At 39.8% G+C, this 25,525-nt stretch overlaps 2 protein-coding genes across 5 annotated transcripts in view; one reads left to right on the forward strand and one right to left on the reverse strand.

The window, feature by feature from the left end:
* Cmss1 (cms1 ribosomal small subunit homolog) overlaps positions 1-25,525 on the forward strand; it is a 292,336-nt gene that overhangs the window by 102,161 nt on the left and 164,650 nt on the right. The window lies entirely within an intron of this gene.
* Positions 1-25,525, reverse strand: part of Filip1l (filamin A interacting protein 1 like) — a 241,563-nt gene that overhangs the window by 98,508 nt on the left and 117,530 nt on the right. The window contains exon 1 of one of the 2 annotated variants that reach the window (XM_075961854.1): positions 714-791. The exons of the other annotated variant lie outside the window; for it this stretch is intronic. The gene's annotated coding sequence lies outside the window, so the exon portion shown is untranslated. Of the gene's footprint in view, positions 1-713; positions 792-25,525 lie in introns of those variants that run through there. 2 annotated transcript variants of the gene reach the window in all.

Below are 25,525 nucleotides of genomic sequence, written 5' to 3' on the forward strand. Positions count from 1 at the left end.
AAGCAAAGCCACTTCTGTTGTCATAGTGTAGTCTTTAATGGGAAGGATATTCTCTATTCTAGAAGACAGTTTTTCAACCTATTCCTTGCACTATCAAGTTTCAGACACTGTCACCCAGCATAAACACATTATGATTATGCCCTTTAGACCCAGTCACTGTTCATTTAGACCCACCCACTCTATTTCTAAAGAAATATATGGAGTTGAACACAGTTTCCCAGATCTGAAACATCAATACAGCAACAGGATATTGATGGTATGTTTGTAGGGAAGATTTCAGATGTCAGCTCTCAATTGGAATTTTACTTATCGATCCCAAAATTTCTTAAGGGGCTTCAATGAGGACTATTCTAGGTTAGCCTATCAAGTATCTATTTATAAATATCTTTCGTGTATACATTGATAGAATAAGAAGATATCTATTCATCCTATTTTCAATGAGGAATTATAGATTTAAGATGCGTAAATAACTTTAGTCAACAAACACTTGGCCAGTTGTGAAAGCCTTGGCGCTCTCATTCCCGCATCACACACACACAGTCTTTTTTTCCTTTCTCCTTCCTTATGTTAGACCCTTTGACATTCACGTTCTCTGTTTAATTTGGAAGTGTGCTCTTTGGTTCTTATCTACCAACTGCTGCAGTCCCAGAAGCAACTAGGCTGTAGATACAGAATAAATAGCCTGCTGATGAGGTCTAATGGGGCAAACTTACATCATGGCTTTTCTTAGCTCTGTGTTATGGAGAAAGGACAAAAAAGAATATAAAAATCTCTTGAGTATAAATAGTTGATTTATCCAAGTTTTCCATTACAAATCAGCGGCTCTTTTCTCATTTAAGGTTGAAACAGGGCTAAGAATGGTTTCCAGATCCTAGTGGAATAGAGAAGAAAAAGAAAATTGTTTTGTTGTAATCCAACTTAGCTTTAAATGCCATGCTCCCAGGCCTAAATCAGGGCTCTTTAAAAATCACAGAATTCTTTTAAGTTTCAAACTGCATCACGTACATATTTTACCCGCTCTGATTTTCTTAGAAGTGAGGTGGTATCAAGCCAGTCGCTTAACCTCCCTATCCTCTTTGAATTTTTGTCTAGTCAGGTCTAATATGTCCAGTCTCTACTTTTGTAACTAAGGCCCAGTGAAGTTAATGGATGTGCTGTGGTCACACCCAAAGCCAGAGCCAGCACATGGGACTCCTGACCATAGCTGTGTTGCTGTTTCTATTAAATTGTTCCTTTTTCATACCCAATCTGTATTTCCAGCTCTAGAAAGATACAAATCCTAAAACAATAAAAATATGCTTTTGAGAGTACTCAGAGTCTCCCTCAAAGAACTGAGTTTCTCAACTGTCTTCCTTGTTCTTTTGATACACGCTGGGTGTATTCTCATTTAGGTCAGTCCAATGTAACATATATATAGGGTGAACGGACCTAGGCAACATCAGTAATTCCCATCTAGAGATTTTACATGACAACATAATGCCTTACCTTTATTTTTATTTTAATCTAAGGCAATTTGGCTACACAAGAACAGTATGTATTGCAGAGAAACTATCATAACCCATAATGCTGCTGGCCAGATGAGCTCTTGGAGCCACTGGCTGCCTCTTGCCCCATATCTCTGGTGCACCACGTTATTATCCTGTAACTGGGAAGAAAACTGAAGGACTCCTTCCTTCTCAGGCATGCATTTTCTTCTTCTTAGTGGATAAGTAGAAAAGTAGCTTTGCCAGATTTCTCTTTTGTATCAGATAGTGTAATTGATAGTTTCTGTGCTTTGTGTCTTTTAAAGCATTTATTACACATAGATTTATTATTCCCCTCTGGCAAGTGCAAAGATTAAAAAACTGAGGTGTTGAGAAACTTACAGCTTGGTAGAAATGTAGGTTCATGATTGAATACAAAATTCTAGGAAACAACAAATAATCCTCAGTATAGAAGGTAAGTGCTTTGTGAGTGTTTGAAAAGGAAGAACTAACTCTTCCAGGGAGCTTAGTGAAGTCACTTAGGAGGTAGGCTGGTTCTTGACGGGTGGGATGAGTTTCCAGGCGAAATGTACAGGAAAAAGGTGGCTCAAGAACATGTACGGGAAATACCGTCTTCCCAATGATTAAAGCAAAGGTAGTGATTAGTGATGAAAGATAAGGATAGAATGGTAACACATAGGAGAGATAAAGTTTCCTATTATTGGCCAGCTTATAATAAAGAAGATGCAACAATCAGTGCTCAGCAATCACTGGGAAAATTAAATGGAATGAATCTCAGTGCTTATATTCTACATTTTATAGTCTGTAAAAGTCATGTTTTCTATTTTGTAAGTGTTCCATTTGAAAAATATTTGTGAGTGTGTGTGTGAGAGAGAGTGTGCACACGCGCGTGTGTCCTGTACCTTTCATTGCTTTTAAAGACTACCAAATATAAGTAAGGCAGTAAGTAACCACATGGTATACAACAGAGGAAAGAGTTAAGTTGTGGCACCAGCTTAGCTAAGTTATAATCATGCACTCTTTGGTACCTACTGGTCCAATTTAGGGCAAATTACTTCATTTTTGAGGGCTTAGTTTCTTAACTACAGTAGTAAAAAAGTTAGAGACCATAAAGACCTTGGGTATGTGGTGTTGTGCCCTGAAACCCAGTACATGGCAGGAACTCACAGCATCCTGCTGGAAATGACTTAAGAAACAACTTTATCCCCTTTTCACTGGCCAAAACTCTAAAACTGTCGTAAACACACTAACAGCCTGTTTATTTAGAGCAGTGTGCTTACCTATGCTCTGATGGTCAATGACATACAAGGCACACAAAACTTCTGTCTTCAGGTGCCATGTGAGAGCACTTTACTTGCATTTCATTGGAATGAAAACCCTATAATTTCATGTTATGATTAATCTATGCCTTAATATGGGTTCTAAGAACCTAAAATTTATGAGTTTAGGTCAGTCTGCCCCAAGCCATAGAGACAATAAATGGCAAAGCAGGAACTCTTACTGGCTTCAGATCTCATCCAGTCTCTACAAACCTTTTATGTTGCATGAATTCTTTCTCAATAGAATTAATGGCCTGTGTCAAGTTAGGACAGATACCTTCTCAACCAGAATGTTACAGCTCTGTGTCAGCAAAATTGAGGCGGCCCGTCCTGTTTTGTGAAACACTTGCATCTTGAAGTGGTGAGAGATTAAAATACAGTGTGATTTGCATTCAAACCCCTTTGTTCAGCTATCCTAGGCAGTAGAAAGGGAGTTGTTTCAAGATCAGGAGATCTGTATAAGTAAACAATCACACAGGTACACCAAGGAAAATACAAGCAGCCGGGTGAACACAGTAAGGTGCTGTGGTTCCAGCTAGACCCCAAGAGTTTGGGTCTTCAAAGTAATGTAAGTGTTGCTTTATGTCCTCTTTGAGGATATATACCAAGATGGGAACTGGCCTTTGCTAGTACTGACTCGAGCAGAAGAGAGATTTCCATGAGTTGGTCACTGAGGGGACTGTTGACCAGAGCTGCTTCTCAGATATTCTGAAGTCTGTGGATTCTAGCAGGTCCTCTGAGGCTGTGATAGGTCAAGTTTGAGGTTTCTCCCTGTCCACTGTGTGTGGTTCCATGTAGCCCTTTGTTAGAAAGCATTCAGGGCCGCCAAGAGTATGTGTTGACCAGTGGGGTGGCTGCTGCTAGGAGCTGTAAGTAAATAAATGGATGTCAGACGTTTACAATTAGGAGGGGAAACAAAGAATAATTCCCCTCCCCTGAGCATCTTGCCTTGGATGTTTGGGGTAATGATCATGAAGCCTTTACACACAGACTAAACTAAGCTCTTTGTATGATTTGCAAGGTGGAGAGCTTGCCAAGCCAATTTCAGCATGCAAAACACAGACAATTATTCTCTTGGCATTTAGAGGCTGCCCCTGTTTTTACTGGGGGAGGGAGTGGGTGGCTGGTTGATAGAGGAAGGCTTTATGAGGAAAGACAAGTCTACTTCACCCCGTGTTCATTTTGAAAGAAGCTTCTTCCACTACTTTCTAGTCTCCCATGTCCCTTCCTGTCACACTCAAGCCCTCATCACAGAAGCAACAGGAGAAGGCCTCAGGCCCAGAAGTGCCACACTCTGTTGAGGTTCACAGTGTGTCGCTAACTCATGACTGTTCCCACATCTTCCTGTTCAGTAGCTCTTGTACAGTTATCTCTTTTGTGGATGTACGGATTCAGATGGTTGGTGAATATGTTTCTAGTGGTAACCAACGAAAGGGCAGAATCCTTGATTATGACCTGGGTACATTGTATACCATAAACTTCATGATAATGGTTCACAGCCACTGTTCCCAGATCTGTGCAGTCCTTCAGAGTTTCCAGAGGACCCATTAACCAAAAGTATGTGAGAAAACAAAGGATGCTGACTGAGTCTTAGCCTACGAAGAAACTTCCCTCCCCTCTCAAAAAAAAAATGGCGACTCTCTTCCATAACTAAGTGCAGAACTATCCTTTTGATTTCAGTCCTTTGGTACTAGCTGAAAGGTAAGTTGTGTAGCCTGACTTTGTTCTCCTGGGGGAACCAAGATTGCAGGATGTTCAGAGAGTCTGGTTTTATCCCATGCTTTTTCAGTCCCAGTCCAGCTGGCCTTGGTGAGCTCCCATTAGATCAGCCCCACCGTCTCAGTGGGTGGGTGCGCCCCTCGTGGTCCTGACTTCCTTGCTCATGTTCTCCCTCCTTCTGCTCCTCATTTGGACCTTGGGAGCTCAGTCCAGTGCTCCAATGAGGCCTTATCAGTTGACAGAAAAACAAACAAACGTGGGCTCCTTCCTTCCCAGAGATCTAATAGGGCTGTAGTTTAGAGTACTTAATACTTTCCTCAAGAGGTGCAAAGAAATACATTAAACTTATTTTATAACTTCTTAAGCAAAAAGGAATAATAGCTAAAAGGTTGTTGGAGTTGTACAATCAACATTTGCATTGGTTCTTTTAGCCTTCCAAGACTAAAGTTTAACTTTTATTTTGTACTTACTTCTAAGTTCTGAGAACTAGAGTAAGAATTATTTCTTATGCAGGAAATTTTTTTCTTTTGATGTTGCTTATATTTCCTTAAAACCAGATATAATGACTAACATAGACATTCTTAGTCAAAGAGATGTGTGTGTCTGTGTGTGTGTCTAAAGGGAGGAGTTCAGGCTGAGCTTTGTTAATTATTTAAAATTTATAAGTATTCTCATTTACATTGTCATTTTCTATAATAAGCCTTAATTCCATAGTTACAATATAGGTATATTTTTGCTTTTGTGTCTTTCCTAACTCATACAAGAAGACTGAAGCTAAGGTCATTTTAAGGTGTTCTTTGATCTGGTTAGGTTAGAAAACAAAAGTTGGCAAAGTTTACCAGGTACAAAGAGCCGTCTACAGATAAGTAATCCCTGACGAGATAAGACTTAATTCCCATTTATATCTATATCTTCTCTTGCCATCTCTGCCTTAGATATGAACTAGTAGTCAGGGAACCTATAAGTAAGTCAATGTGCAAGAACAGTTCCTCGTCCTCTTATTTAAATTTGTTAACAAAATAATTGTTTATTCTAATAGGGTAGGAGTTAATCGTATGTATGACCTAGGGCCAACTTGGAAGCAGATAGTAAGAATATATACATTTGGCAGGGGCTGTAAAAACTCATGGGCCACAGTCTCCTGTGGATACAGTTTTGGTGTTGACTTAGTGAGAGACATAGAAATCAGCTTTTAGTTGAGATCTCATAGTTTCTGATCACAAAACATGAGCCCTAAATTGAATGTGGGTAGTTGTTATTTGAACTTTAACTAGATGCCTGAAGTGTTTCTATAATGAGAAAATTACAGTATTATGCTGTAGAATTCAAACATTTTTCTCAACTGTTCTTCACCAACCCCTTTTGTCTGCTCAAGTCTAAGAAACAAAAGAATTTTCTGGCTAATTCTGCCGCCAGTCCAGAAATGTCCAACTGTTAGAAAGAGCGTCAAAAATGCAGTATCGTGGGAGTCCGTTCTTGGTTAGCTCAGCCGTGGTGGGATGGAAGCCGTGTGGAGCAGAACACTTACATTCAGCTTGTTAAGCTTTCACATGAGGAAACGCTCTGCTAGTTCTTCCAGACATGGAACACAAGCGCGAGGGAATTGGGGTTTCTCTTCCTGACATGGATTTCCATGATCTGTGGTTTAGTAGCTTTGAATGAGTAAGTGAAAAAGAAAAAGGCAGAAATACCTATGCTTTCTATTATTAAATTGCTTGTGAATACTCCTAAAAGGAAATAAAAGAAAAATGCCCATTTTAGCTTTTATTTGAATTGGTTGAGGGAATTTCTTATTCTTATGTTTTGGTTGTTTTTCTGGTACATAGTAGAAAAAGAATGCTATAAAATGTGTCCCTAAAAATGGGCAACAGAATATAGCTTTGAAAGAAATCCAGAATAATATGTGATTGATTTACGTTTTGTCACAAACTGGGTGGCCTACAGAAGTGAATTTTCCTTTTGAAGTGGCAGAAGTTATTTTTGTTTGTTTTAGTAACCACTCTGGTGGAGCTGTTTTTAAGGTAATCTACACTTCCCTGCATAACTTAGTGGTCAACTGTTACTTGATTTGTTGAATCATTAAATGATTTTCATATTTTTTTCATAATGTACTTTTCTATTTTGCTTTCTGCTTCCTCTATCGGTCCTTTATCTGTTCCTCTCACTTCCCAGTCTCAGGTTTAGCTGCTAAGCTGCTGTGTGCACTGTGGCTCCAGGCAGGAGTTCGGAAGGAACTGTCTGATGGACAGCGAGTGGGCTCTGGTGCACCCTATGTCTCCACTGAACTGATGTGAAAACTGTGTCTCAGAAAGGTGGTCATTGATCTGTTTCCTGACACGGTAGACCACTCTGCTTTTAGTTGGAACTCTAAAAGAACTAAATGAACTCTAATCATCCCTTTCTAATAGTACTTAATTAGTATCTTCGTAGAGGAGGCGCCTATTCTGCCATTGTACGGGCTTATCTTGTTGAGCCTATGGGGTGCAGGTGTGAGCTTTCATATTATATAGGTGAAGAAACTAAAGGTCAGAGAGCAAAGTACATGCCCAAAATTAGAGATAACAAGGAACTGAGCTAGATTCTGAGCTCAAGCAAACTAACTACACAGCCCAGGCAGGTCTCCTAGTACTCCATGCTGCCAGTAAAATGAGAATGCAGACTTGTGCTAGACATACTTTGGTCCAATAGCTCATATAATAATCCAGTCTTCCCAGGAGAGACTATCATAATTGTTCTGATTTTACACACAGACACATGATAACAGGTCACATAAGAATGATCACATGCCTGTTAATGGTAAAATCAGAGAAATATTTGGTTGGCTCTCAACTTTTCTAAGCCTTCATTTCCTCATCATAAGATAAAGACAATAATAGTGCCAATCTTCTAGGATTAGTATAAGTACACAATGAAATAATCCTTAGAACATAGCACTATGTCTGGTGCATAGTGAACAGTCAGTAAATGCTAGCTATTATCTCTTCACCCCCAAACAGTAAAGTTGCTCTAAGGAAGAATATCCAGTTGGTGCCCTGCCATCCATTTAACTCTTAAAAGATTGCTATATTAACGCTAAACAAAATGGTATCTTCTCTCACTTGAAACAATTTGTTCAAGTGCTGGGCCATTTGTCCTGCATCACCCAGGTGGTTACATAAGTGGTTTTGAGTCCCCTTCAACTCTGTGGCTGGGTTATTCTTGCTGTGGAGTTTTGGTTTTTTTGTTAGGAAATGTTAAGGCAGAGCTCAGCCCTCTCTACAGTAATGAAGTGGTGTGCTCACACAGGAAGGAACAAAGCCCACTTGGAAAGCTCAGTGAGAACTGATTTTCAGAGTTGTCAATGACAAGGATACAAACAATGAAGCCTTGGGAGTATCAGTGTTCATGACTAGATAAGATGCCCACAAAAGCTCTAAATAATAGAAGCAAAGCAAGACAATTGTTTTTTGTTGCAAGGGCATATTGAAGAAAATATTTTTCTTCTGCTTACTGCTAGGGGACCAAAGAATGCAAATAATTATTAAACTGGAACATAGTGGCATGAGTTCACTCAAGAAGGCAATTACACAGAGTAAGTCCCAGTCTTGCTGGAGTGAGAGGGTGACAGCCACCGCCAGCCTTACCTCTCACAGAAGACAGAAAGGTTTGGTTTAGATCATTTGCCCTGCAGGGCTGTTAGCTTTGTGTGACTTGTGAACTGGTCATCATCATTGGTGGTCAGGATCCTGCCGTTTCCTTGTGTGGAACTGCTAAGCTTCACATAGAATACAGTACACTTCCCCATCGTTTTGAGCCAGAGAGTAGTAAACAGCATTTCTAATAGGCTGTCTCTGTTCTCGGAGATTACAGATAAATACCCTTCCACAATTCCCCCTCCAGAAAACATCCTATTCTTCCCTGCTTAAATGTATGTCCCTTTTCTTCCATGTATCTGCTATAGATCTGCAGCATGGCACTTACTACCTTGTGTTATGTTCCCGAGTCAATCCTGGAAATCTTGGCTAGTGCTTCGAGGTACCAGGCACTTCAGTGTTGCTCAGCAAATGTTTGTTAACTAGCTTCCTTGCTTGCTTGGTGGTTTGACTGACTTAAAGAACATGACTACCCCTTGGGAGAGGGTTGAAGGGGAGGGGAGAGGCAGGGAGGGGAGCAGAGAAAAATGCAGAGCTCAATAAAAATCAATTTAAAGAAAAATGAAAAAGAAAGAACATGACTACCATATGGTCCAGATATACCACCTATGACTGTATACCCAAAAAGTCTTAAGTCATCAAATAATATAAATACTTTACATCCATGTTTTCTAAGGCACTGTTCATAATAAACTACGGTTTTTATGTTACAGAATCAGCCTTTGATGTCTGCCAGATGAATAGATAATTTGTATATAAACACAATGGGCTTTTACACAGCCATAAAGAAAAATGAATTAAGTCATTTGCAGAAAAATGAGCCAAACTAGAGATTATCATATTAAGTGAAATAAGCCAGATGCAGAAAGACAGTGTGGAATGTGGAATGTGGTGTGTGTGTGTGTGTGTGTGTGTGTGTGTGTGTGTGTTTTTGCTTGCGTGTGTGCCCCCCCCCGGAAAGAAGTGATCAGGGGAGAAGAGTAGAAAAGAGCATAATGGGGTGTATATGACCAAAGTACATGGCACATATGTATCCATGAAAATGTCATAATAAAACCCGCTATTTCTACAATAAATATATACCAACATTAAAGACAAATTGATTTTAAAGGACATGTTTTTAAGCATGCAGCTCTAAATGAACCCGTATTACAATAAGTTTTATTTATTCCTCATTGTCTGTTTGTCTTGCTTCTCTTACCCTCCCTTCCATTTTCCCCATGCCCACTCTGTCCCTTGAAAAACAGCCATTCATCTCTGGTAACACCCACCCGTCTGCCCCACTTCAGCTTCTCTTTCCTTCTTTACACACCGGTTTCCTCCTCAGTCATAGAACATTACTCCTGTTGGTTTTCTGGTCTGCCCTACTGTTTAACCCTTGGGACCCTGGGCACGTCCTCTGGATATTACCTCAAGAACTGTAGGGTTTTTTTTTTCCTACTGCTGACTCTTTGTTTTAGCATCCTAATGTGCTCACCTGCCTCTAACCTGTAAAGAAATCTGCATTCACATAGTCCTAATTGATGACATTCATCTCCTGAGTTCTGGGTCCTTTCATATAGTCCAGCTTCGTCCTTCGTTATTTCTAAATCTAGGAACTTCTTCATAGTTACCATATTTCTGTGCAGACTGAAGCAGAATGCAGTAATGGTATTTTTTCCCTACCTGACAAGGCTGTGACGCCTGGTTACATTTTGTACCACCTCTTCCCTTTGATATGTTTCATTCTGTGGGAATAAAAATACTAGTCTTTCATTATAAACCTCTTTTTTAGCTAGCTCACAACAAAATATAAAGCAGAGGAATAACTTGAAAGCATTGATCAGCCTTCTGATTCAATAGAGAAATTTTTATATAGGCAAAGGGTCAACCAGTGAAAATGTAAAAAATTAATAAAAGTAGTGAACGAAGCACATGCATTATATTGCAAGGCAGTGTCTGCTGGGGAGTTTGTGTTTCTACACACCCTGAACACTAGTCTAGTGGAAGAACAGCCAACAAAACCAAGCTTCAGAGCCAGAACCTTCTTGTGTTTCACAAAAGTATGATTATTTTTGAAAAGCTAACCATAACTTACATATTTAAATGTATACACAAGCACACATGATAGACATATATCATATATACGATCTTTATTACTTCTGTATGATTTTACTGTCAGAACATATGTAAGGCACAAAACATGATTTTAATCACTTCTTCAGTGCTATATGTGATTGGGATTCCTGCCCTCTTGGACTCCTATGAACCTCCACAGTGGTCCAGCCCTCAAACTAGAAACTAAGCACCACCCATAGTCAGGGTGCTTGCCACTCTCTCTTTTCCAAACTGTCTTGTCTGCCCTCTTCAACTTGTTTGTGCCAGTATCCCAGGTGTCTGGATTTATCCTTTCTATATTACTTAAAAAAGAAAAAGAGGAAAAAGGTAGAATGGAGTTTAATTAGAATTCAGGCAGGAAAATAAATAAATAGTAAGAGAAGCGGGGAATATCCAGCCATCTGGTGTCAGTTTCTACTACTCTGTTCTGAGTATGAAGATGAATGAAGATAGAGAACGAAGCCTTAAACCCTGAAGAATCCACTCCGTAGGCAATGTGCTACTGAGGCCCCCAGGAACTCCTTGCACACACTCAGTCCTACCTTTTGGGAACTTGCAGCATGGCTAGCCAACCAGAAGTTTGCCATGTTAATGGGCCACAGAAACATCGGAAAGTTTCAGAGGGAAATGGCCTACAGTTAGTATGGTTAGATAGTATTTCAAAAACCATCTCAATGAAGTCGGATTTGAATGCTGGTATTCATACAGGGGAAGAAAAGTTGAGGCATCTGTGTGTAGTGTGTGTCATAGCGGCATGAACCGGCTGGCCTACTGAATAAATTAGAGTAGATCATGGAGTCATCAAGTAAATTCAAGAGGTGTGGAATGAGGAGGGAGCTTAACAGACAACAGAATGACCTGGAGACAAAGCCACGCTGAGGCTTGTGGTGGAGTTTTGATTTTATGCTTAAGCAGTGGAAGCTAGTATGTTTGTAACCAAATTATCTGTATAACAAGAAAGCATAAGATCTCATTATTAATTTTTGTAAGTAAGAACAGCCAGTTGGGCTGGAGAGAGAACTCATCAGGCAAAGCACAAGTGCTGCGTGGGGGCCCAACTTTGGATCCCAGCACCCATCTTAAGGGTCTGGAGAGGTGGCTCAGTGACTGAGATCATTTGCAGCTCTTTCATAGGGCACTGGTGGAGTTCCCAGCCTCAGTTTAGGTGGCTCATCATTGCCTGGAACTCCAGCTCAAGGGGATCTACTTCCTTTTTCTGGCCTCAAGCATTCATACATGTGTGTTCGTGTGCACGCGCGCGCGCGCACACACACACACACACACGATTATATATATATATATAAAAATGTGGTGTATTGTCTCATTGTACCTGTAACCAGAGCATTGTACAGAGCAGAGACAAGCTTGCTGGCCACAAGTCTAGTTCCAGGTTCAGTGCAATCTCATCTTAAGAGACTAAAGTAGAGAATAGAATAGAGTGGTAAAACCAGAAAACATGATGTCTTCCTCTGGTCTCTACATATGATTACACAGGTACATGCATGCTCAGACACATGCATACTCAAACAGAACACACACGTATTTCACAGAGACACACTACACACACAAAATAAACTAGCTGGTTATCGTGCCATGATAAATAGTTATTTTGTATTTTTTTTCAAAACAGAATTTCTTTGTGTATCTCTTACTGTCCTAGAACTCACTCTATAGTCCAGGCTGGCCTTAAATTCAGAAAGCCACCTGCTTCTGTCTTTTAAGTTCTGGGATTAAAAGCATGTGCCACCACACCCAGCTCTTCTGTATTTTTAAATCATGTGATTTACTGAGATAGGTTATAAGTCTAACAGAAGTGTATAGGATATTTGAAACTCCTAAGTAATATCATTGTATAAATGTTCAAATAGTTCTATGTCCCCTTTAAACTTTTAAATACACAATGAAGAGGAATTGAGTCATTTCATTTTTATCTAGGTTCAATTCATTTTATTGGCTTCATCATGAATTTAGTAATCTCTAAATCAAAATGTTCTACTACTTAGACATAGAAGGAGAAATATTAGCTACAACAAAGGAATGCTCTAACACATAAGGCAAGAGCAACCTCCTTATCATATTAACACCCAGGGTGTCTGGAATGGCTGTATAGAGAACAATTAAAGGAAATTACTCATGTAATTCAAAAAAAAAAACTACCCAACAAGGAGTCTATGGTTGTGGTCTTCTGTAGCCCCGGGCACACTCAATATGGTGAGGATAAGACTAGAACCAGTCATGAGAACAGAGGAGATAGCAGTGTGGGCTACCGCTATCACACAGGAAGAAGCAGATGTGAGTATGCCTAGGTATTTCCTTGGCCTCTCTTTTCTCGACTCCCTCCTTCCTTCATAATTGTCTACAATGTATATAGTCTAATAGAATAAATATTCTGTGATGCAATAATTACTAGGCTCTACCATGACCCAGGTTAAGTTCATTTGCAGTATTGAAAAAAAAATGTAGCAACTCAACTTGCAGGATGCCAAAGGGCAGTTTTGTTTTGTTTTTTGTTTGATAGTTTTTCCCTCCTATCTATGACAAAATTAGTATAGCTTTTGTTCTGCCCAGCTAATCCACTTTGCACACCTGGCTTTAATTCCTCTCCTCTTGACAACTGGTATGAGGTTGATGTCTAAGGATTTCCATTTTACAGAAGTGGAAACTAAGGTTCCAAAAATCTCTGGCAGGACTTGAATGTAATCTAAATACCACAACTCCCACCCAATAGTTTTCCACTGCTGCTCCTTGTAGGAGCCAGCCATGATAAGCTAAATGGAAACAGACCACTCAAAGGAAGTTCTTTACTTTCAACCATTATCACCTACCAGAGTAGGACCCAGTCTGGGAGACCTGAGTCTCAGTAGTTTACCCTGAAGCAACACCCCATTGCAGGAAGAGCCGCAAACTGCTATTACCTGAGCACCACCCAAGAACAGACCATCCAAAAGGAAATGCCTAAAGTTCCAACTGTTGTAGATAGGATCACCTGCCAGCACACTCACCAGGACACCCCTTGACAAATGTCAGCCAATCAGTGGTCCTGAACCTTAGAAACCCCTCACCCCCACCTTTACTACTATAAAAAAACCAACTGTAACTGAGCTTGGGGCTCTCCGTTTATTCCAGTACATTGGACATGCCGAGAGACCGAGTTTGCAAACACTCCTCAGTTGGAGAGGTCAAAGGAGCTATCCCGATTCTAACCTTTCAGGGTGCAGTGTTCCTGAACAGAACTTTGAAAATCCCAGTTGCCACCCCAGGTTGCAGGGTGAAGCAGGAGCATCTCCTCCCTCCTCTCCAGACCTTGCAAATCTTCGAAGCACTGTCTAGCCCCTGCTGCTCCCCCTCCCCCAATTTGACATGCTTTCTTAAAGCTTGCTGACCCTCTCCATAAAGAGTCAGCAGAGTTCTGGGCTGGAGGAGGACCACTTTCACTACAAGGCTATTTATTGTTCATGCTTTCTTTTGGATGATGTGGACTTTGTTATTCCTCTTATGTTTACTTCTGTCTGAATCTCTGTCAATTTATGTGCCCTTGGCTCTAAACCACAGTTTGTATATTTTCTTGTTGTTAATATTTTTAATTGGTGTTTTTAAAGTAAATGTACTCTGTGTTTGGCAGGCCAACAAAGTGGAATAACAAAAGAGTTTTCAAAAGTAACCATATAAGGTGAAAAGTCCCTTCTTGTGTGGGTGCATGGATGCATGTGTACAGACCTCAGGTTTTATCAGGCATGATGTTCGTTAATATTTATTATAACAGTTTACAGTGTAGCCCCTTGAGCCCCTCTGGGTTGTGCACAGCCTCAATGACGTAACTGTGGAAAATTCAATAAATCTAAAGTTGAAACTACTTCTAATGGGAAGTTTCTTTATAGTTGTAAAGTTAAATTGCCTCCTCCAGGATGAGAGAAGTGACTCAAAGCCCCAACTGACCTTAATATGCTGGGGGGCGGGGGGTATGCTGTCCACTGCACTGAAAAGTTGTGTTTTATGTGACTATTTTCTTTTTGCTATATTTTATTTTAAATACTCTGTGTATTCCTTTCTAAAATTTAGTGAGGTGGCAGGCCTATATATGTATTAAATTATAACCCTTGATATTCTTTTTGATGTACCCAGAATTACTGTTTTCCTACATGAATAAGCAATTGCATGAAAATAATTTAGATTTAATTTGTCATAGATTCTAAACAATGCAAAGAGCCTAGACATCACACAGTTCATGTTTGTCAGCCACTCTGTAAATCCCTTCAGTGACTTGTGGCTGAATATAAGCCAAAAAATCTCATGCTCTGTATTTAGGAAGTTGTTTGTTATATTGTTTTGAAAGGAACTCCTAGAACCTACAGCTTGACTGTCGTCCTCTTTCTGAAGCTTCATATAATAAAATATTCTTTCCCTTCCATGATATTAGTTGGTATTTAAAGATAATGTCATTATCTTACCTTTCATCTTTATTGGGGAAAATCTGTTTTCACAAGACAGTTTATTTGTATTCCTGGTTTGTGTGTGTTAGATGCAGCTAGACACGAAATACTGAGGACAAAGAGCCTTGGCTTTTGGTATTGGGAACCTTCTTTCTCATAATAATAGAGTGCTGAGGGCCATAGTCGGGTCACCAGAATTAGCACTGGGGTTGAGAGTACAGAGGAAATGTTCCTTGGAGGCAAATTTTGAAAGGTGTTGTGAATGGCCCACGGGATCTAGATAAATGAAGGGAAGGTGGTACTGTGTTAGAGGGCTGGAGATGAAGATTACATGGTGAGTTTGAAGAAGCAAGGGTGGTGCAGTTTGGTAATGACACTAAATGGGAGTTTGGGAGGGGAGAGAAAGGTGCAGAAGTGCTGGGACTGAAAGTCGAGCCGATGGGTGTGGAGATGAGATCAGACAGGAGGAAGAGTAGAGAATAATGGGATGTCCTGATCAGTTGGATAGTCATTGTTCTCTTGATTACACAATAACTTTGGGCAGCATAAAAGGTTCTGTATGAGGTCATTTAGGTTTGGAAATATTCTGAATACTGTGTTTTGTTATTAGAGCATAAATGTGTTCAGTCATGGGAGTTAGGTAGATATGGGTAATTCAGCAGCCTGGAGATTTCAGAGAAGGAAGAGAAAAATATACCGCTAAACATTATTATGACCATGGCAAGGTTTTGGGTGTCTTCTACATTCAAGATGGTGATGAGGAAGAGAAGGAGGAAAAATATCTATAACATGAAAGGTCTGGCCATATTATATGAAGAATTTAAGGCTCAAATTAACTCTATGAATTAACTATTAATTCTGAAATATAGAGATTTTAAATAACTTACCAGAGATTAGAAAGGTAAGTGCAGAAATAGAAATAGGCCCTAAAAGCAAATATGGAAAGTTTGGGATTCCTGCTTGGTGCTTATATTCCCAGTTACATATAGGTGGAGGACTGTCCCGCATAGACACAGCAAGTATCTGTGGACACAACAGTGTAGCTACATAGAGGTCATCACTTCCTTGGTAGCTTTCAGGATCTGACCTGGGTTTTCATAGCACTTATGGCTGCCTGCTGTCTCACTTGCTTTTTCTGGTCCCCGCCATGTCAAAGAGGGTTTATCATGCAAACACATGCCCAAGTGTGAGCAAGAACAGAGACTGCAGAGTGGGTGAGGCATTTAAATTCTATTTCATAGGAAAATTGAAGCACTTTCCCTTGCCTTTGATGGTTTCTAAATATGCATCAGTTAATGGTGTGATTAAAATATATCATGAAGAAAATGTTCAGTAGGCTTCACACTGGTTGATCCTAAGTAACGTTCAGTGTGAAGATGATTCATAAATTTACATGGTTGTAATAATCTTCAGGCTCATATTTAAATATTTGAACATGGTATGTATTTTATTTTGTGATTAGCTAAAACCAAGTTAAAGACTGGTTCTGTACTACACCTTTATACTGCACATGCAGATGTTTAGAATCATCTTCAATCCTTCCAAACTATTACAGTTTAATTGTATTATTCTTATTTATTAACATTTATGTTCTTTGCCTAAAGTGGTAATGTATGCTTTAATCTCAGCACGCAGAAGGCAGGCAGAGGAAGAAGCACTCTGAATTCAAAACCAGCCTGGTCTATATAGTGAATTTAAGGCCAGTCAGAACTTCAAAGTATGATCCTGGCTCAAATAATAATAATAACAATAATAATAAAATGATAATTATCTGCTTGAATGATCTTATATGTAACTGGCCTGCAGGAACCTTTGGAATATAGACAGTATCTGTGTCTATTCCTGTTCCTTCCACAGTGCAAGCACAGTGGTATTCTTTGGTACTCAGAGATACAGGAATTCAAGATAAATAGGCCCTTCAAGAAGATTATACCAACATACTTCCATCCCAGTGGAGCATAGGGGTGAGGGATAGGCTAGAAAGCTGAGCCAGAGTCCAAATCTCCCTCCATCTTCTCTCGCATAATAACAAGCTGACATAGCTTACTGAGTCAATTTCTTGTGCTGATCTGCGCTGTGTGTTGGGTGTTTTTGAGTCAGTGTTTCACAAGCTGTGCCTCCCAGCATGGTTCACAGAGTGGTGATGATTATTTGGAACAGCAGGCTAAAAGGAGACTTTGGAAGGATAGCTCCTCTAAAAGCAACACTCCTTGGGCCATTGATGGGCACAGGCCCAGCCAGGTTGCCCATGATCGTATCTTCACACAGCTATCTACTGGAAAACGCTTTTCTAAGTTATTTTGTGTCGATGGGCACCAGGTATATAATGCACAGACACACTAACTCTTTAGACCTGCAGAGAAGGTCCTATAGAAACTGCTGTTCTTCAGTATGTTCTCAGTGTTCTTGTGAGGTATCAAGTATTTAAAATTCTCCCATGTCTGTAAATTATGATAAATATGTTCTTAAATAAATGTATTTTAAACAATCACTGGGAAGATTATATTACTCCAGAAGACTATGTTTTAAACCGTGTCCTAACAAGAAGAGGATGTGTTTGAATTGTGAAACAACAGACCTAAGAGTCAGGTATTTTTCTTCAGTGACTAAGTAGTTCATGACCTTCTTTCTCATCTTTTGTTTATGAAGGAGTTTTACAGTTTTGTTTTTTAATCAAGTGCAAAAGGTTAGAATATATTTTTATCAATAGTGGCCACTGCATGTATTTCCTGCCCAGGAGGTGATGGAATGAATGTTTTTCTGGTATAGTTCATTCTTTGGAGGCAGCATTATTTCTCAAGTCGTGACAGATTTTCCAGCTATTTAGAAGAAACATAAATGTTTACGCTCTGATTTATTGTGAATATATTTCTGCATTTGTTTGTGTTTTAACAGAGGAGATGATATTTACAGAGATTTCTGTCTTAATAATCTCTTTAAACGATATAAGTAATATACACAATTTGTAGGTGAATAACTCCTCAGAGGAGTTTGTTTCTTGATTCTGGAGAAGGTTGCAGGCTTCTATGTAGACTGTGTAGGCTGGGTTTGAGAGGCTGAAATGCTGGGAGTTGAAAAGGTCAACTCTAGGCAGATTGCCGAGAATAAAGCAACCTCATCGACCAGTGAGTGGCCTTTCCTTCCCAAACCTCCCCTCCACCTGTTCTTCAACTCATTGATCATAAGAGATTGAAGCATGAAGAGATGATTTAGCTGTGACAGCATCTTAAATCAAATTGTAGCTGGTAACTGTAGCCCCGTTGGTTGATTCTAACACTAAGAGTTTGTGATCCATAAACCCAGTCTGTTAGACTTCACTACTGTCAGACATCTTTTTAGTGGGAAGCAGTGCAAGTTCTGGAGACTGAGAAACTGGCACAGCCATCTTGGACATAAGTGTTTCTGACCCTAGTCCAGAGCAGGTGGGGCAAGGACACTGCACTGGAAAGAGCAACTTTTTTGATGACTGCAGGTCAGGATTACCACCTGGCCTCGGCATGCCTAGAGTATGAATCCAGCGCAGTGTTGCAGTTGAAGCTTTACTAGCTCATGACCATTCGTTCAGTTTGGGGGACTTCATCAGCTAATCTTTAAACACAGTTATCATCAACATTCAGTTACTTTAACTCACAATCAAATAAATTGTTTTGAAAACAAAGATACTATAAGTACACAACTCCTCGTTTCCTAACTATTTTACTAGATTTTGTGTTCACCCTTGCTCTTGAGATTATTAACATCTCTGCTCTTCCCAGCTCTATGTTTGTTGATATCATGCTGGTAGCTTTAAATCAACCATTTTAGAAATATTTGCACCATGCAGATAGACAAACTTCCAATCAGAGTGTATGTTTTTCTCTGCGAGCCAACTGTTACTCATTCCCCAGCAAAATGCTAGATATGATGATTGTCTGCCAGCCAATGGGAAGGAAGGATGTGGTCTTTGTGACAGTGCAATGCAGTCAGTTGGCCTAGGTCCAAATATTCCCTCTAGACTTACTGCCTACCTGGACTAGTGTTTCAAAAGGTGAAACACGGGCTAATAACTCTCCAGATATCTTTCCCTCGGCTTATCCTTCATGAGTATCTACCATCAATTAAGTTGTTATCTTAATGAAATAAGATCACTTGTACTTCTCTTCAGTTTTTTTTTAACGCCCAGTGTATAACTAGTTTGTACTCAAACATTAAATAAATGATGTGGGGTTTCCCTGCCTTAGAATGTAAACATGTGAGTGCTCATGAATAGTAACTGAAGACGTTGCTACACCTCTTCTTTAATGCAGGAAACAAAACTTGTTTTGTTGTTTTGTTTTCCCACAAAGGAACATTTTACTCTCCCTTCCTTTTCTTTCTCCTCTTTCTCTTACCTTCTCTTCATGTTCTCGTTCTCTTCCCCTCCTATTGTTCTTAAACTAAAGCCTGAAGTATTGTGGCTGATTGTGACTTCTCTGTGTGCATGAGTAATTCAGTCTAGCAGATTTCTGTTCTTCCTAAATGGTTGTTGTTACATAGGGCCCCACCAAAACAGTTTGGAAACTTAGAATTGTCCTTATAAAAGTCATGTTTCAGATGTGCAAAGCTATGTGGAGAGCTCTCTCTCTCTGGAGTTCTAAGGGCCTCTGTGTAAGACCTGCCTTCAGGGAACGACTTCATTAGAGCCTGGACACCGTGATTCAGTGTACCTGAATTAACTCGAGCTGATAGGCCTCTGTGCTGCCTTGACTGAGATCCCTAAAGGAAGTGGGTGGAGTGTTCCTGGTGGAACCTGGATACTTCCCCAGGTACTACAAGTGGGGTGGCCACTTAGTGACTCTTTCGTTCTTTACAGCTCCCCATTGGGAAGACAATCATGAGAGGAAGGAAAGAGGGTTGTGCAAGAGTAGTCCAGAAAAGAATGAATAAAGTTCTTAGGCTTTTCCTACTCTGAGAGTGACTTTTTGAAAAGCTTGGATTAGGTTTGGCAAGGGATGTAAGCACTGAAATCTTGGAATACGTTCTTGGCTCTTACTATCATCTCTGACTTAGAGCAAATCAGCTGACTTCTCTGCCTGTAAAATAATACTCCCTCTGACATTAATACTTACCTCATGAGGTTATCTACAGGATAATGCTGTGTTTACGTCATCTCGTTCACAGAGAGCTCAATGCACTTTTTATGCGTTGAGAGTGAAGTTTCTTCTCAGTGGTGAACACGAGAACTGACTCTTGAGAATTGTACTTAAGCCACGAAAGCCTGACTCAAATGTATGGCAGGAGAAAATGTTAGACATAGCGATCTAGAGGGGTAAGTGAGTTTCCACTCTACGTCCCATTCTTTTTCCTTCCTTTTGATTTAAGGAAATCTGGCAAGTTCTTACACCTGCATGGGAGATTCCACCTATGCAATCAGCTTGATCTCCTGTGATGCATCCAAAATGGAGAACAGTCAAGGCATCTTTTGACTACACTCCTTGTTAACCGGGTAGCAGCTGAAAGACATCTGGGAAATCTTGATTCTTAACACTAGAACCACACTAGATAAAGAATCCCAACCCCATAAGACATAACATGGGGATGTTTTCTGTGTACTGTATTTCTTTATACCCAATACCCAGTGCTTATTATGTGTGCGATTTTAAGGAAAACGGAAAATAAAAGTTAATTTGTCCAACAAAGTTAGCCTAGGATTAGCAAGGAGATGGAGCAGACTTTACGAGTGTGGCTGTGAGTGTGGCTGTTCTCAGGTGACCTCAAGAACATTACAGAACTGTAGATGTGCTACTGGGAAAATAACATATCTGGTTGGCCCACCCCAGTGTTATCCATCTACCAAGCAGTTTGTTCACCTCTAGAGAGACATCATCTCAGTCCCGGGGATCTAGACAGGACTACATCCAAACTGATGGTTTCAGCATATTAATGCAGTGATGAAGGGTGCAGAACCTTGCTAGGAAATACAGGGAAGGTTTTCTGTAGGACGAAACTTCTAAAATCTAAAAATTGAAATAAATGTGGAAAGGAATTTCAAGCTAAGAGATTAGTATGTCATAAGCCCCAGTGTTTTGACTACTGTAAGGAATACAGAAAGTGGTTTTATCATAGTCTAAACTATAACTGGGGAAAGTGGTAGAAGCAGAATTTAAAGGGCCTGTCTTGCTATCATTCCCTGCTGAGTCCTATGAAGTGGATCTGGAATTCATAGGGTTAAATGAACTGAATGAATGATGTGTTTGGTTTAAGTTCATCTAAGTCCTTGTGAATATGAAGTAGGGAATAGGAGAGATCTGGGCTAGGAATATAAATTTGGATTTTATTCCCTATAACTAGCATTTGAAATTAGTGGCAGTAAAACTGGATAAGGGGACTGTATAGAATATGCAATACACCAAAGCCGAAACCCTCAAGAGCATATACAGGAGGGGTAATCAGAGAACTTATCAGAGAATGTGCGAGTTCAGCAGAGAAATAAGGAGTTCTTCGGTGTTCTCATGTAGGAAGGTACAGTGCAAGGATCAGGACAGGCATGGGGTTGGGACTTCATACAGAATAAGTAGGAAGGATACCTTGATAAGATCTCTCTTTTCTGCCGATTAATTTAAAAGAGAACAGTGATGGTTTCCAGGCTCAATAAGCAAAGAAATAATAACTAATTTAATAACTTATTAGATGGGTTTTTGGACTTAGAACAGGAGTAAGTAAGCCATTAGAAGTTGAAGATTTAGGAATTAAATGGGATAATTGGAGCACAGTTCTGGGAGAAGTGAAAGAGGATTGAGGCCATTTCAGATCGGGCCTTTTACTTGAAGGACACATTGTTTTCCAAACTGGAAGGAAGCACATGAGATCAGTCCAGACTTATGCATAAAGGAGAGTCAAAGAATGTTAAGATAATATTCGTGTTCATTCAACTGAAAAATCATGCCATTGGTGGGAAAGGTGCGACTTGCAGTTTGGAATGTTGCTGAGAGAAGTTAGAGCAAGTTTAGCGACAGCAGAAGGCTGGGCAGAGCAGCTGGTGCTAGGCAGAGGGCTGCCGATTTCTAGTGGCCCCAGTCTGGAAGCTAACTCTTTTTCTTACCAGTCATTCACAACATCATGTTTACCAAAATATAGAATATGTATTTTTATATTTATCTCGGAGTTTTATTAAATTATTCAGGAAAAAGGACTAGAGTAGAGTATGCTGTCATAGATAGTGAAGCAGGGAGGCCAGAAAAGGAGTCAAGGGGCTGTCATTTTTTTTCTGCCATTAAAGAGCATAAGTTGTGAGAGCGAAGGCATGAGAAGACTTGAAGGACCTGATAATGGTCAACCTTGGATGCTGATAGGAAGCAACCCCACTTGACCAGTCCAGGGCATGACCTTGGATATGGGTAATCAAGAAGTTGAAAAGGGTGGGAATTTATAGTCGATTGTGTGGGTCACCTACATATTACTACAGTTACCTCAGATAGTAAGAGGACAAAAACCATGCTTTCATAACCATAAATAAATGTAGAGAAATTTGGTTAGTGAGAGGACTTCCCTGAGAAAAGGTACCCAAGCAATTCAGAATTCAAAACCATGCTCTTGCCCCTAATAAAGATGTTAGGGACTAATGGCTTATATTTCAGCGTTCCTGAGAATGAATAATTTGCTGTTCTGAGAGAATGCTATGTGTTATCATGTAAATTATTTTAAGTATTGGATTAAATCGTATGAGTTTGTTGATACCTGACCTATAAAGATGGTAATTTCCCATGGTTTCCCAAGGTCATCTTATGGAGTATCAGGTCTTTCCATTTGTGATTTTAGAAGTTACAGTTGCTGATTGGATGAGGAATGCCCCTTCATCCCTCACTACCTTTCAGACCTTGAGGTATAAGGTAAGTGAGCCTGAACTCCTTTTGAATGTGTCATTAATTGAAGTAAATACTGCAAGGGAAGTAAACATGATTTTCAAGTCAGCCTTCTTTTAAACAGCTTTTTAAAATTATTTATCTTTATTATTGTTTCTGTGTGTGTTTCTCTGTGTGTGTGTGTGTGTGTGTGTGTGTGTGTGTGTGTTTCTGTGTGTGACATGTGGGAGCTCAGACATCATAGCACACATGTGAAGATCAGAGAACAACATTAAAGAGTTATATCTCTCCTTCCACCTTTACATGGGTTTCAGGGATCGAACTTGGGTCATCAGACTTGTACACCAAGCACTTTTACCCACTAAGCCATCTCACTGCCATCTAGTCCGTCCTGAAGTCTCATTTTACGTGCTCTGTGCTCCCATATCCCTGTCTAGATTTGTTCTTCACTCTCCAATGTCTTCCGCTTGATTGCAGAGTATCCTTTTCCTTGTTTGCTCAGCTGAAACCAACAATTTCCTCACAGTTTTCTAGGAGGCAGATATGGTAGCGAATGCTTGCTTATCTGAATAATTAGACATACAATGTCTCAGAGATTTAAAGAGCAACAGATGCTGTTCATTCACTCAGGAAATGACAAGGTGTTCTGTATTTGGAATGTGAATCAAGATAAGGGCAGAGGTAAAGAGTATTTCAATAAAGGGGAACACGGGAGTTTCTATGAGTGAATGAATGAATGAATGATTATATTAGGGCCTCAGGATTTAGGTCACCTAAAGGCTACCTATATTACTCTTTTTGGGGGCCTTGACACATATAGTCATGATGATAAGGGGTATATTCAGTAAATGGATAAAATAGTTAAATATCTGTAATATAATCGGTCTAAGCAGAAAATAAATTAGTGGGATTACTACTGCAAAGACTCTGGTTGTGACAGGAACAGTATAGTAATACAGAGACAAAAAAGTATAGTCTTACGCAGTGTGCAGGCAAAGGTACAGTTGAAACAAGTCTTTTCAAGGTCTCAGTGATTTGATAATGAATAGGAAGGTGATGTTGTTTCTGGTTCTGACCCTACGGGTACTCTAATTTTGTTCATTTGCAAAGTTGGTTTAGATCTCAGGGATTTGCATGAGGAAAATTAATGCCATGGTAGGATTACTCAGCTGCAAATTCATCAGGAAGCCCAAGTATACCATAAGCCATGAGAAGCCCATGACCTGCAGCAGCATCAGAAATTGCCCAGTCTGAGTAAGCACTGGTAATCCATTTTATTCCTTTCCATTAGTTATTAAAATAATAACGGATTGGCAATGTAGCCTGTTTCTACCTCTAGTGCTGTCTGCTGCTGAACACAGCTGTTCCCAGTCATTCTTTCCAGTGTAAATAATGGTTCGTGTTTCCATGGGCTGTCGCGAGATCTTTCTGTACTTGTAAAATAAGCCCATGTCACCACCCTGTTGGGAAAGATTGAAGGTATGGGAGAAGCCAAGGAACTGTATGAGAAAGCCAGACTTCACCCACCCTAAGATATGTTTTCTACTCCTGAAGACATTTCAATTGACTGGGTGTTGATGATGTGAACTTCCATGGGTGTGAGCAAGAAAATTCTTTCTTGTATCTGTCTTCTTGCAGGCCTTGTACTTTGGGGCTCTTCTTTCATGTTTGATGTAAATAATGACCTCCTTTGTTGTGAGACAGTGTTACAAGACACTGAGTACTTCAGTAAAGTGCATCTTTTGATCTTAATGCCCTTGACAATAAATGCTAAAGCCAGAAACTAGCTGAAGAATTTGGGCTAGAAGCCACTGAAAGCCTCCTTTTATCTATTCATGAGATCAGGTGCACAACTACAGGAGAAATGAGTGGGGTGACAGTTATTAAGAAAGATGAAGAACCAAGTGGCCACTTGAATAGTAAGGGTTTTGTTCTCTTCCTTCTCCTGTGATCCTGTAAGGAATTGGCAAATGTTTTAAAATTCTTTTTATGTTGGTTTGGAAGCACAATTTTAAATGGATTCAGGTTAGCAGGTGAATACCGGGGGGGAGCTGTCTTTTTTCAAAACCTTGATTTTCCTGCATCCCATGTGGAATATTATTAGTTAAGTCACAATTCCATATTCATATAAAATAAACAATTAAAATATTTGAAAATTCTGGGATTTTTTTCGTGCTTATTTTGAAAGTCTAAGGTATACTGCTAGGGTTTTGTTGAAAAATATCTAATGTCTCCTTTATTATTTAAAACTTGTCAGCCTTCCCCCTTCAGAACTTAGAGTCCATGTCTGTCTCCAGTAATAAATAGCCTGGAGACAGAGACGGGGAAACTCCTCTAAAATAGTAGATGTACTTCATCCTGAGTGAAAAGCTGCGTTCACACTTAAATTCCTGTTAAAGTACATTGTTAGAGTTTGGAGCAGAGGAATCATGTCACATATTCTATTTGTGTAGACCAATGTTGGGGTGGCAATGGGAAGGCTGATTTAAATTAGTGTATCTTGATTGATAACGTATAACTGACAACTTTTAAAAGTCATGAACAAGAAGTCCTTGTTTTTTACTGCTGAGTAGTACTCTAATATGTATATATTCCATACTTTCTTCACCCATTCTTCCATTGAAGGGCATCTAGATTGTTTCCAGGTTCTAGCTATTACAAACAATGCTGCTATGAACATAGTTGAGCATATACTTTTGTTGTATGATAGGGCATGTCTTGGGTATATTCCCAAGAGTGGTATTGCTGGGTCCAGGGGTAGGTTGATCCCGAATTTCCTGAGAAACCGCCACACTGCTTTCCGAAGTGGTTGCACAAGTTTGCATTCCCACAGCAATGGGTGAGTGTACCCCTTTCTCCACAACCTCTCCAGCAAAGGCTATCATTGGTGTTTTTTATTTTAGCCATTCTGACAGGTATGAGATGGTATCTTAAAGTTGTCTTGATTTGCATTTCCCTGATCGCTAAGGAAGTTGAGCATGACCTTAAGTGTCTTTTGGCCATTTGAACTTCTTCTGTTGAGAA

Source organism: Microtus pennsylvanicus, chromosome 1 (genome assembly GCF_037038515.1).
Source record: "Microtus pennsylvanicus isolate mMicPen1 chromosome 1, mMicPen1.hap1, whole genome shotgun sequence".
Classification (NCBI taxonomy): domain Eukaryota; kingdom Metazoa; phylum Chordata; class Mammalia; order Rodentia; family Cricetidae; genus Microtus; species Microtus pennsylvanicus.